The following is a 12,143-nucleotide window of genomic DNA, read 5'->3' on the forward strand; positions in this document are numbered from 1 at the left end:
AACTATTTGTTGCCTACAAGAAACACATCTCTCTAACAAATATGCATGCAGACTGAAAGTGAAAGGTTGGAAAAAGATATTCCATGCCAACAGAAACCAAAAAAAGCAGGTGTAGCCATATTAATATCAGAGAAAATAAACAAATAAACTTTAATTCAAAAACTGTTAAGAGAGACAAAGAGGGGCACTATATAATGATTAAGGGTTCAATTCAACAGGACAATGAAACTATTATAAATGTATATGCACCTAATTACAGGGCACCGGTCTATTTAAAAGATATGTTAAGGGACTTAAAGGGAGACTTACATTCCAATACAATAGTACTGGGGGACTTCTATACTCCACTCTCAGAAATAGATAGATCATCCGGACAGAAGATCAAAAAGGAAACAGCAGATTATTCGACACTATTGCCCAAATGGATCTAACAGATATCTACAGAACTTTCAATCCTACATCTAAAGACTTTACATTCTTCTCAGCAGTGCATGGAACCTTTTCTAGGATTGATCATATACTAGGTCATAAAGCAAGTCTCAGCAAATTTAAAAGAATTAGAATCATACCATGCAGATTCTCAGACCACAGCGGAATGAAGCTGGAAATTAGCAACTCAGGAAATCACAGAAAGCATGCAAACACATGGAGACTGAACAACATGCTCCTGAATGAACAATGGGTCATTCAAGAAATCAAAAGAGAAATCAGAAAATTTCTGGAAGTAAATGAGGATAACAACACAACATATCAAAACTTATGGGATAGAGCAAAAGCAGTACTGAGAGGCAAGTTTATAGCAATAGGGACCTATACCAAGAAATTGGAAAGGCACCAAATAAATGAGCTTTCTGCACATCTCAAGGACCTAGAAAAACTGCAGCAAACCAGTCCCAAATCTAGTAGGAGAAGAGAAATAATTAAAATCAGAGAAGAAATTAACAGTATTGAATCCAAAAACCATTACAAAAAATCAGCCAAGCGAAGAGCTGTTTTTTTGAAAAAATAAACAAAATTGACACCCCATTGGCCCAACTAACTAAAAAAAGAAAAGACCCAAATCAATAAAATCAGAGATGAAAAAGGAAACGTAACAACAGACACCACAGAAATAAAAAAGAATAATCAGAAATTACTACAAGGACTCGTATGCCAGCAAACAGGAAAATCTGTCAGAAATGGATAGATTCCTGGACACATGCAATCTACCAAAATTGAACCAGGAAGACATAGAAAACCTAAATAGACCCATAACTAAAACAGAAATTGAAACAGTAATAAAGGCCCTCCCAACAAGGAAAGCCCAGGACTAGATGGATTCACTGCTGAATTCTACCAGACATTTAAAGAAGAACTAATTCCATTTCTTCTCAAACTATTCAGAAAAATCGAAAAAGATGGAATCCTCCCAAATTCTTTCTATGAAGCCAGCATCACCTTAATTCCTAAGCCAGAGAAAGATGCAGCACTGAAAGAAAATTATAGACCAATATCCCTGATGAACAAAGACGCAAAAATCCTTAATAAAATTCTCGCCAATAGAATACAACAACACATCAGGAAAATCATCCACCCAGACCAAGTGGGATTTATCCCTTGTCGCTCCCCGTCTTCGTGGAGGAACGACACAGGACCCTGCGTTGTTCTTTCGTCTGCTCGGCCCTCCCCGGGTTTGCTGCTGGTTCTTCCTGGGTTGGCTACCGACCCTTCCACCTCTGTGGAAGGGCGGTTCCCCCTGCCACTTTCCCCACTTCCGCGGGGGAGCGGCACACTGCTGGCCGGCTCTCTCGGGTTCTGCACAGGTGTTCCTTCAGATAGATGTTCCCCTTAGATGTTCCTGGTGCATGTTGTCTCTCTCCTCCTTTATAGTCCTCTTCCACCAATCCCAACTCTGCTACCCACACGCCGAGTACGCTGCTCTCCTGCAATCAGGAGCAGGTCTTGCTGTTTATTGGTTGAACTGGAGGCAGCTGTGTAGAAGCTGTTTCCTCCTCTCCCAGCGCCATATTGTGGGAGAGCAGATGCATAGAATAAGTCTTAATTCGAGTAATAGTCTAGTCCCAGTTGCTCCCCACAGATCCCCCTTTCTTTTTATTTTTGGCGTTGATACGCGCCTGTCTTCGGTGCCCTGCGGCGCACACTCTGCTTTGCTTGCTGGAGTTGCCCACAGGTGCTTACAAGCCCTACCAATCAGGCAAACCGAATCCGGGTCCTCTCTTCACCATGTTGTGAGGAGGTTTTTAGGCGCTGATGCGTGCCTGTGTTCGGTGCCCTACAGCCCATGCTCTGCTCTGCTAGAACTGCCTGCAGGTGCTTACAAGCCCTACCAACCAGGCAAACCGAATCCAAGCCCTCTCATTGCCGTATTGTGTGGAGACTTATTGGTGTTGATAACGTGCCTGTCTTCGGTGACCTGCAGCCGCTCACAGGTGCTTATCGTCTTACTAATTAGGCAGACCGAATCCAAGTTCTCTCATTGCCATGTTGTGGGGAGGCCTTATTTTTCTCTATTGCTCTATCTCCGGGGATTTCTATTTCTCCTATTTTACTTCTATCTACCAGCATTCCTATTTCTCTCATTTTACTTCTATACTTCTGTTTCTCTTATCCCCGCGGCTTCCCGGCGCCCGCCCCGAGGCTGCTTCTCGGCGCCTCGCCCTGCGGCGGCTTCCTGGCTCTGAGCCGCTTCCCGGCTTCGCCCGCTCTCCGCGGTCTCCGTGCCCCTTCGCGCCTGCACCACGGCCTCCGTGCTAGCCCCGCATTCCTATCTATTCGTGCCCCATGCACTCTCCCCACTTGTGCCCCATGCGCTCTCTCTGCACGCGGCGGCTTCCACGAATCACACAGCCTGCTCACGTTTCCGCCACTGGTATTCAGTCTAAGTTCTCTAGGCTAACCTGGCGAAATCAACCTAGCTCACGTCTGCGCCTTTCGGTTTGGCTTCCCGTCTTTTGCTCCCCGGGCTAATCTGACGGATTCCAACCTGGCTTACGCGTCCGCCTCTAGTTTTAGCTTTTCGCCTTTTGCTCCCCGGGCTGACTTGAAGAATCCCAAGCTAGCTTACATCTCCGCCTCAGCCTGCCCCCGCGGCTTCATCCTCCCTAACATTTTTCTTTACCCGGTATGTTTCCTAACTTTTCTTCCAACAATATTCCCCTCTCATTTCTCCTGGCTTCTCCCCACAGTCTGTATCCGAGTCTAAGTTTCTTCTAGGTTTCACTTTCACTTTCAACCTGCAGTCCGTATCTGAGTCTAAGTTTTTTCTTGCTTTCACTTTAAATCCTAGCTTTCAATCCTAACTTCTTTCCCACAGTCCATATCCGAGTCAATGCCTAGGCTTTCAATAGCTTCTTCCGGCACCTTTTCCGTCCGGCTTTCCCCTAGGCTCTTTGCTAGTCTCTCTCTCCGGTATTTTCCCACTTCTTCCCGCTTCTTCCCTCCTAGGTTTCTTATCCGAGTCACGGCACCATTATGTCACTCCCCCTCTTCATGGAGGAACGACACAGGACCCTACGTTGTTCTTTTGTCTGCTCGGCCCTCCCCGGGTTTGCTGCTGGTTCTTCCCGGGTTGGCTACCGACCCTTCCACCTCTGTGGAAGGGCGGTTCCCCCTGCCACTTTCCCCACTTCCAGGGGGGAGCGGCACACCGCCGGCCGGCTCTCTTGGGGGCTGCACAGGTGTTCCTTCAGATAGATGTTCCTGGTGCATGTTGTCTGTCTCCTCCTTTATAGTCCTTTTCCACCAATCCCAACTCTACTACCCACACGCTGACTACGCTGCTCTCCTCCAATCAGGAGCAGGTCCTACAGTTTATTGGTTGAACTGGAGGCAGCTGTGTAGAAGCTGTTTCCTACTCTCCCAGTGCCATATTGTGGGAGAGCAGATGCATAAAATAAGTCTTAATTCGAGTAACAGTCTAGTCCCAGTTGCTCCCCACAATCCCTGGTATGCAGGGATGGTTCAACATTCGCAAATCAATCAATGTGATTCACCACATTAACAGACTGCAAAAGAAAAACCATATGATTATCTCAATAGATGCAGAGAAAGCATTTGATAAAATTCAACACCCTTTCATGATGAAATCTCTAAGCAAATTGGGTATAGAAGGAACATCCCTCCACATAATCAAAGCAATTTATGAAAAACCCATGGCCATCATCCTATTGAATGGGGAAAAGTTGGAAGCATTTCCACTGAGATCTGGTACCAGACAGGGATGTCCACTCTCACCACTGCTATTTAACATACTTCTGGAAGTTTTAGCCAGAGCCATTAGGTAAGAAAAAGAAATTAAAGGAATACAAATTGAGAAGGAAGAAGTCAAACTATCCCTCTTTGCAGACGATATGATTCTTTACTTAGAGGATCCAAAGAACTCTACTAAGAGACTGTTAGAACTCATAGAGGAGATTGCCAAAGTGGCAGGATATAAAATCAATGCACAAAAATCAACAGCCTTTGTATACACAAGCAATGCCATGGCTGAGAAAGAACTGCTAAGATCAATCCCATTCACAATAGCTACAAAAACAATCAAATACCTTGGAATAAACTTAACCAAGGACGTTAAAGATCTCTACGATGAGAATTACAAAATCTTATAGAAAGAAATAGAAGAGGATACCAAAAAATGGAAAAAACTGCCATGCTCATGGATTGGAAGAATCAATATCATCAAAATGTCCATTCTCCCAAAGGCAATTTATAGATTCAGTGCAATCCCAATCAAGATACTGTCGCTCCCCCTCTTCATGGAGGAGCAACACTAAACCATGCCTAGGCTTCATATCCGAGTCACGGCACCATTATGTCGCTCCCCGTCTTCGTGGAGGAACGACACAGGACCCTGCGCTGTTCTTTCGTCTGCTCGGCCCTCCCCGGGTTTGCTGCTGGTTCTTCCCGGGTTGGCTACCGACCCTCCACCTCCGTGGAGGGGCGGGCCCCCTGCCACTTTCCCCACTTCCGCAGGGGAGCGGCACACCTCCGGCCGGCTCTCTCGGGGGCTGCACAGGTGTTCCTTCAGATAGATGTTCCTGGTGCATGTTGTCTGTCTCCTCCTTTATAGTCCTTTTCCACCAATCCCAACTCTGCTACCCACACGCCGAGTACGCTGCTCTCCTCCAATCAGGAGCAGGTCCTGCTGTTTATTGGTTGAACTGGAGGCAGTTGTGTAGAAGCTGTTTCCTCCTCTCCCAGTGCCATATTGTGGGAGAGCAGATGCATAGAATAAGTCTTAATTCAAGTAACAGTCTAGTCCCAGTTGCTCCCCACAAGATACCAAAGACATTCTTCTCAGATCTAGAAAAAATGATGCTGAAATTCATATGGAGAAACAAGAGACCTCGAATAGCTAAAGCAATCTTGTACAACAAAAACAAAGCCGGACGCATCACAATACCAGATTTCAGGACATACTACAGGGCAGTTGTAATCAAAACAGCATGGTACTGGTACAGAAACAGATGGATAGACCAATGGAACAGAATTGAAACACCAGAAATCAATCCAAACATCTACAGCCAACTTATATTTGATCAAGGATCTAAAACCAATTCCTGGAGCAAGGACAGTCTATTCAATAAATGGTGCTGGGAAAACTGGAGCAAGACCCCTACCTTACACCTTACACAAAAATCCATTCAACATGGATTAAAGACCTAAATCTACGACCTGACACCATCAAGTTATTAGAGAACATTGGAGAAATCCTTCAAGATATTGGCACAGGCAAAGAGTTTCTGGAAAAGACCCGGGAGACACAGGCAGTCAAAGCCAAAATCAACTATTGGGATTGCATCAAATTGAGAAGTTTCTGTACTGCAAAAGAAACAGTCAGGAGAGTGAAGAGACAACCGACAGAATGGGAAAAAATATTTGCAAACTATGCAACAGATAAAGGGTTAATAACCAGAATCTACAAAGAGATCAAGAAATTCCACAAAAACAAAACCAACAACCCACTTAAGAGATGGGCCAAGGACCTCAATAGACATTTTTCAAAAGAGGAAATCCAAATGGCCAACAGGCACATGAAAAAATGTTCAAGGTCACTAGCAATCAGGGAAATGCAAATCAAAACCACAGTGAGGTTTCACCTCACCCCGGTTAGAATGGCTCACATACAGAAATCTACCAACATCAGATGCTGGCGAGGATGTGGGGAAAAAGGGACACTAACCCACTGTTGGTGGGAATGCAAACTGGTCAAGCCACTATGGAAGTCAGTCTGGAGATTCCTCAGAAACCTGAAGATAACCCTACCGTTTGACCCAGCCATCCCACTCCTTGGAATATACCCAAAGGAATTTAAATTGGCAAAAAAAAAAGCGGTCTGCACCCTAATGTTTATTGCAGCACAATTCACAATAGCCAAGACCTGGAACCAACCTAAATGCCCATCAACGGTAGACTGGATAAAGAAATTATGGGATATGTACTCTTTAGAATACTATACCGCAGTAAGAAACAAGGAAATCCAGTCATTTTCAACAAAATGGAGGAATCTGGAACACAACATACTGAGTGAAATAAGCCAGTCCCAAAGGGACAAATACCATATGTTCTCCTTGATCGGTGACAACTGACTGAACACCAAAAAGGAAACCTGTTGAAGTGAAATGGACACTATGAGAACGGTGACTTGATCAGCATAGCCCTGACTGTTAATGAACAACTTAGTACATTATCCCTCTTAGTAGTTTTTTTTTGTCTGTTCTACTTAATATGACTGGTTTAATTCTGTAATTAATACACAGTTATTCTTAAGTGTAAAAATTAACTGAAATGTGATCCCTGTTAAACATAAGAGTGGGAATAAGAGAGGGAAGAGATGTACAATTTGGGACATGCTCAGGCTGACTTGCCCCAAATGGTAGAGTTAGAAACATACCAGGGGATTCCAATTCAATCCCATCAAGGAGGCATGTACCAATGCCATCTCACTAGTCCAAGTGATCAATTTCAGTTCACAATTGATCATAATGAAAGGACTAAGAGTCAAAGGGAGCACATAAACAAGTCAAGTACCTGCTAATACTAACCGATAGAATAAATAAAGGGGAGAGTGATCCAACATGGGAAGTGAGATACACAGCAGACCCATAGAATGGCAAATGTCCTAAACAGCACTCTGGCCTCAGAATCAGTCCTAAAGGCATTCGGATCTGGCTGAAAAGCCCATGAGAGTATTTCAGGCATGGAAAGCCAAGACACTCTGGCAAAAACAAACAAACAAACAAACAAACAAACAAAAACAACAAAAAAACCTGAATGAAAGATTTCTGTGAGTGAGATCCCAGTGGAAAGAACAGGTCTTCAAAGAAGGAGGTACCTTTCTCTGAAGGGAGGAGAGAACCTCCACTTTGACTATGACCTTGTCTAAACAAGATAAGAGTCGGAGAACTCAAGGGGCTTCCATAGCCTTGGAAACTCATGACTGGACCATAGGGAGATTACTGATGCCATAAACAGGAGTGTCAATTTGTAAAGTCAACAACAGGAGTCATTGTGCACTTACTCCTCATGTAGGATCTCTGTCCTTAATGTGCTGTACATTGAGACTTAATGCTATAATGAGTACTCAAACAGTATATTTCACTTTGTGTTTCTATGGGGGTGCAAACTGTTGAAATCTTTACTTAATGTATACTAAACTGATCTTCTGTAAAAAAAAAAAAAAAAAAAGAAATTATCAATTCCCAACTTGACTCTCACTGGGATTAAACATGACAATAGGTCTGATCTGATTTCATCATCATTTAAAAAATCATCTATTATTTTTCACTTTATGTTTCTGTGTGGGAGCAAACTGTTGAAATCTTTACTTAATGTATGCTAAACTGATCTTCTGTATATAAAGAGAATCGAAAATGAATCTTGATGTGAATGGAAGGGGAGAGGGAGTGGGAAAGGGGAGGGTTGCGGGTGGGAGGCACGTTATGGGGGGGAAGCCATTGTAATCCATAAGCCGTATTTTGGAAATTTATACTCATTAAATAAAAGTTAAAAAATGAATACATTAATAAAAATTAAAAAAAATAAACAAGTCATCCAGAACGAAAAAAAAAATAAGATAATTGTTTTTAAAACAACCAACTTTGGCTTTTTTAACATTTATTTACTTTTAAAATTTATATTAGGTGAATAATTTTCATGTATTTTATATATACAAATTTAGGAGCAAAGTGATACTTCCCACCTTACCAACCTTCTGCCCATACTCCTACCCTCCCTCCTCCTTCATTTCTTATTCTTTCTTTTAATTTTTATAATCACATAGTTTCAGTTTATTTTATAATCATAAGTTTAACCCTCAACTAAGTAAAGAATTCAACAAATAGTAAGAACACTCTTCCTCAACATTAGAGACAGTGGATATAACAATAGTCAGTTCTCAAAATGACAAATTTCACTTTTTGTCTATTTTAAATATCATTGATTGTTGCTTTGACTTTTATTATATAGTTTCACTTTGATTTGGATTTGATTTTCTGTTTTACTAGGATGCAATGAGTTGCTTTTAATTTTGGGTCTTTTTTCTAACATATACATTTGGTGGTATAAAATTTCTCCTAAGGACTCTTTATACTATATCCCATAATTGATCCTGGATATGAATCCTTTCAGCTACATAGTTAGCAAATATTTTCTCCCATTCTGTTGGTTGCCACTTCACTTTGTTGAGTGTTTCCTTTGCAGTGCCAAAGATTCTCATCTTGGTGTAACTGCATTTGTCAATTTTGGCTTTGCTTACCTGTGCTTCTGGAGTATTTTCCAAGGAGTCTTTGATTATGACATGGTTTTTTTCAGATTCCCCAATGTTCTCCTCTATTAATTTGATGATATTGGGTCATAGATTTGGATCCTGGATCTTTTTTGAGTTGATTTTTTTGTATAAGTTACAAAATAGGAGTCTTTTGCAGTCCTTAGTATGAGCATAGAATCCTCTGCAAATGATCCACCATAGGCAGCTGGGGAGCTCTGAGTTTCTGGCACGAGACACAGTGAGTGCACAGAGATCCAGCTACACCCCCAGCAGTATCATGCAGTTACAGAATTCCCACAGCCACATGTGCAATGCCTGCACAGTCATGAGGGATGCAAAGGATCCCCTCTCAGCCCTGCTCTCCTGCTCTATTCGTAGAGAGAGCAGAGACATTCCTTGGGCCAGCTGCCTATGGGTGCTCCTCCTTGGCGATTTGAACCTTGGAGCCTATGATATGTTTTGATGATGGGAGAACATCACAATCCTAAGTGGGTTTCCAGTCCTCTGTCAGCCCTCCCTGCCAGACTCAAAGTCATTGGGAAATATGGTTTCTTCCTGATCCCCACTGGTTGCTAGAAATCTTTGTAGGGTGATGGAGAGAAACAATTGTGCTTTTCCTTTGCTGGATTAGGTGGGTACCCAGCCACCACAACCCCCAACCCCCTCCCCTGGCTAGGGCTCCAGGCAAGACTCAAAGCCAGTGTGGTCTGCAAGGTTCTCCCTCATGCGTTATCACCAGTGGCACAGACTGCCCCAGTCTTCTTGCTGCTTACATCCACTCTTTCCATGTTGTACCATGATGTCTCTCTTCTTTCTGTTGAATGTCCACTCCAAACATCTCTCCAATTCTTCACTGGGAATACACTTCCTTCACTTTTGTTCTGCTGTCTTCCCTTGGTCAAAATCAGCATGTCTTCTCCCTATTTAGCCTTCTTGGAGACCTCCACTTTTAAGACATTGATGTGTAATCATTTGCGTTAAGTATGCTTCCGTGTATTAATTTTTATTATATATAAAACATTATAGTATAACACCTCATGCTTTTGTTAGTCTAAAATGTAGCCTAAAGAGATTTTTAAAATTTTCATATGATGTGTTGTGTTAGGAACTCAAGTGTTTATGGTATATTCTTTGACTAATAAAAAATCAAAGAAATATTCTAAAAGCTTGATAAATAAAGCAATTAGACAAGGTGGAAAATTTTGTCATTATTTGAATCACTACTACATTTTAGACACAGAACAAAGGGAGTAGTTTAAATGTTGTTAAATTTAATTTGTCTTTGAATAAAACATAGCTTAGTATGCTTAATATATCTCAGAAAATTTTAGGTACAAGCAATACACTGCTTATGATCATTTATAATACTAATAGGAGTAAAATAGTAAACGGAATTTAATATCAGAAAAAGTCAAATCAACTTCGTGGAAACTGAAATGAGAAATTTCATGATATCTGATACAATAAATATAAATAATACTAAAAACATGGGACACTATTTTTCCAATAAATATTACTGTGAATGAACTGTGTGCTGAGTTTGGTTCTTTGACAAGATTAGAATAGAGACTAAGATACCAATTCTTTCTCCCTGAAACACACATGAAGACAGGGATAAAACAAAAATATTAATAATAACTTAAAATAACTAGAGTTGGCTTGTTTGAAGTATTAAACATGTGAGACTACCCTGGATGTGTTACCTACAGAGTAAGTCAACTAATCAAAATATTTGAAAAATTTATTCCAATCATAGAAGAAAAAAAATCAACTGCACAAAGTTGCAAGGTGTGATGTTGTGAGTTAATTTCAGGGGGCTGGTAAGAGATTCTGGTAAGCAGCACCCAGGAAGAATGAGTGGGTATGGAGAAATTACCTTGATACCACATAGAACTCTTTTTACTGGCCTTCCAAAAGTACAAGTAGAGTGATGGGAGCTCAACAATAGGGACACATTCTGAACAGTGTGTCATTTGTCAATTTTATTGCTAAATGAACATCAGAATGTGCTTACATAAACTCACATGATATATGTCAGCTACTTCATGTGACCTCTTGATTTCATCAATAATGTAGTAAGCATGCTTGGTATTTATGTAGCTGTTGCCAGTTTATCATGACATACTGTTTTACAGTAAATTCTCTTTATCTAGCAGTACACTCTAAGTAATGATAGATGTATAAAACAGGAAACATAAAACTGAGTAACATAGTTATATGTACTGTTCTTAGGTAATTATATATCGTAGACTTGTTTCTTAAATTTTTTAAAGTTTTTGATTAACATGTAATACCTATAGATTTTATTGGGGTACAAGTCAATATTTCAATGCATATAAGCAGCATTTGTCAATCATACCAGGCAATAGTTTTTTTGATTTCCTTTTCTCTATGTTTGGAACCTGGAACATTAAAGAAAAAAACCTAGCATGCTATACTTTTTTTGGTTAAATAGAATTGGATTTATTCTATCATGACAAGAAATCACAAGGAAAATCAACACCTTATCTAAAGTCTAGCCACGAAGAATAATATAGCACCAAAATTATTTTAATTCTATGATTTTCTATCTCATTTTAAGTTAATTTATTAAGATTTGTGTTGTTTTATAACAGGATCATGAATGCTTTATAAAACTTCAGTCATGAAATTTTATCAGAAAATGTGTTTTAGAATTTATAATTGCTACTATAACATTGAGCTCTATATTCTTTTTTTAATTTCTTGCTTAATAAAACTACTGATTTTTTTAAAACTTTATAAGAACACCACCACAAACATGTGGACTAGGTATTGTGTTAGGACATTGTGGTGTCTATGATGATAAATCAGCACCAGTAAATTCTCATGGGACCACCATATTATGCAATACCTAATTGTATGAAATGTTTATTTTGATTGGTCTAAAGATATATATATATATATATATGTATGTATACATATATATATGTGACATTTTGAACAACTTCCTCAATATTAATTTTTTTTTAATTTTCTTTTTTTTTTAAACTTTTATTTAATGCATATAATTTTCCAAAGTACGACTTATGGATTACAATGGCTTCCCCCCCATACCGTCCTTCCCACCCACAACCCTCCCCTTTCCCACTCCCTCTCCCCTTCCATTCACATCAAGATTCATTTTCGATTATCTTAATATACAGAAGATCAGCTTAGTATACATTAAGTATGGATTTCAACAGTTTGCTCCCACACAGAAACATAAAGTGAAAAATAATAGATGATTTTTTTTAAATGATGATGAAATCAGAGCAGACCTATTGTCATGTTTAATCCTCAATATTAATTAATAAAATAATGTGTTTAATATAACCTGTATTTCAATTGATAAACAAATATTTGGTAAATAAATTTT

The sequence above is a fragment of the Oryctolagus cuniculus genome, chromosome 3 (assembly GCF_051225735.1).
Source record: "Oryctolagus cuniculus isolate XC-2025 breed Fujian yellow rabbit chromosome 3, ASM5122573v1, whole genome shotgun sequence".
Taxonomy (NCBI): domain Eukaryota; kingdom Metazoa; phylum Chordata; class Mammalia; order Lagomorpha; family Leporidae; genus Oryctolagus; species Oryctolagus cuniculus.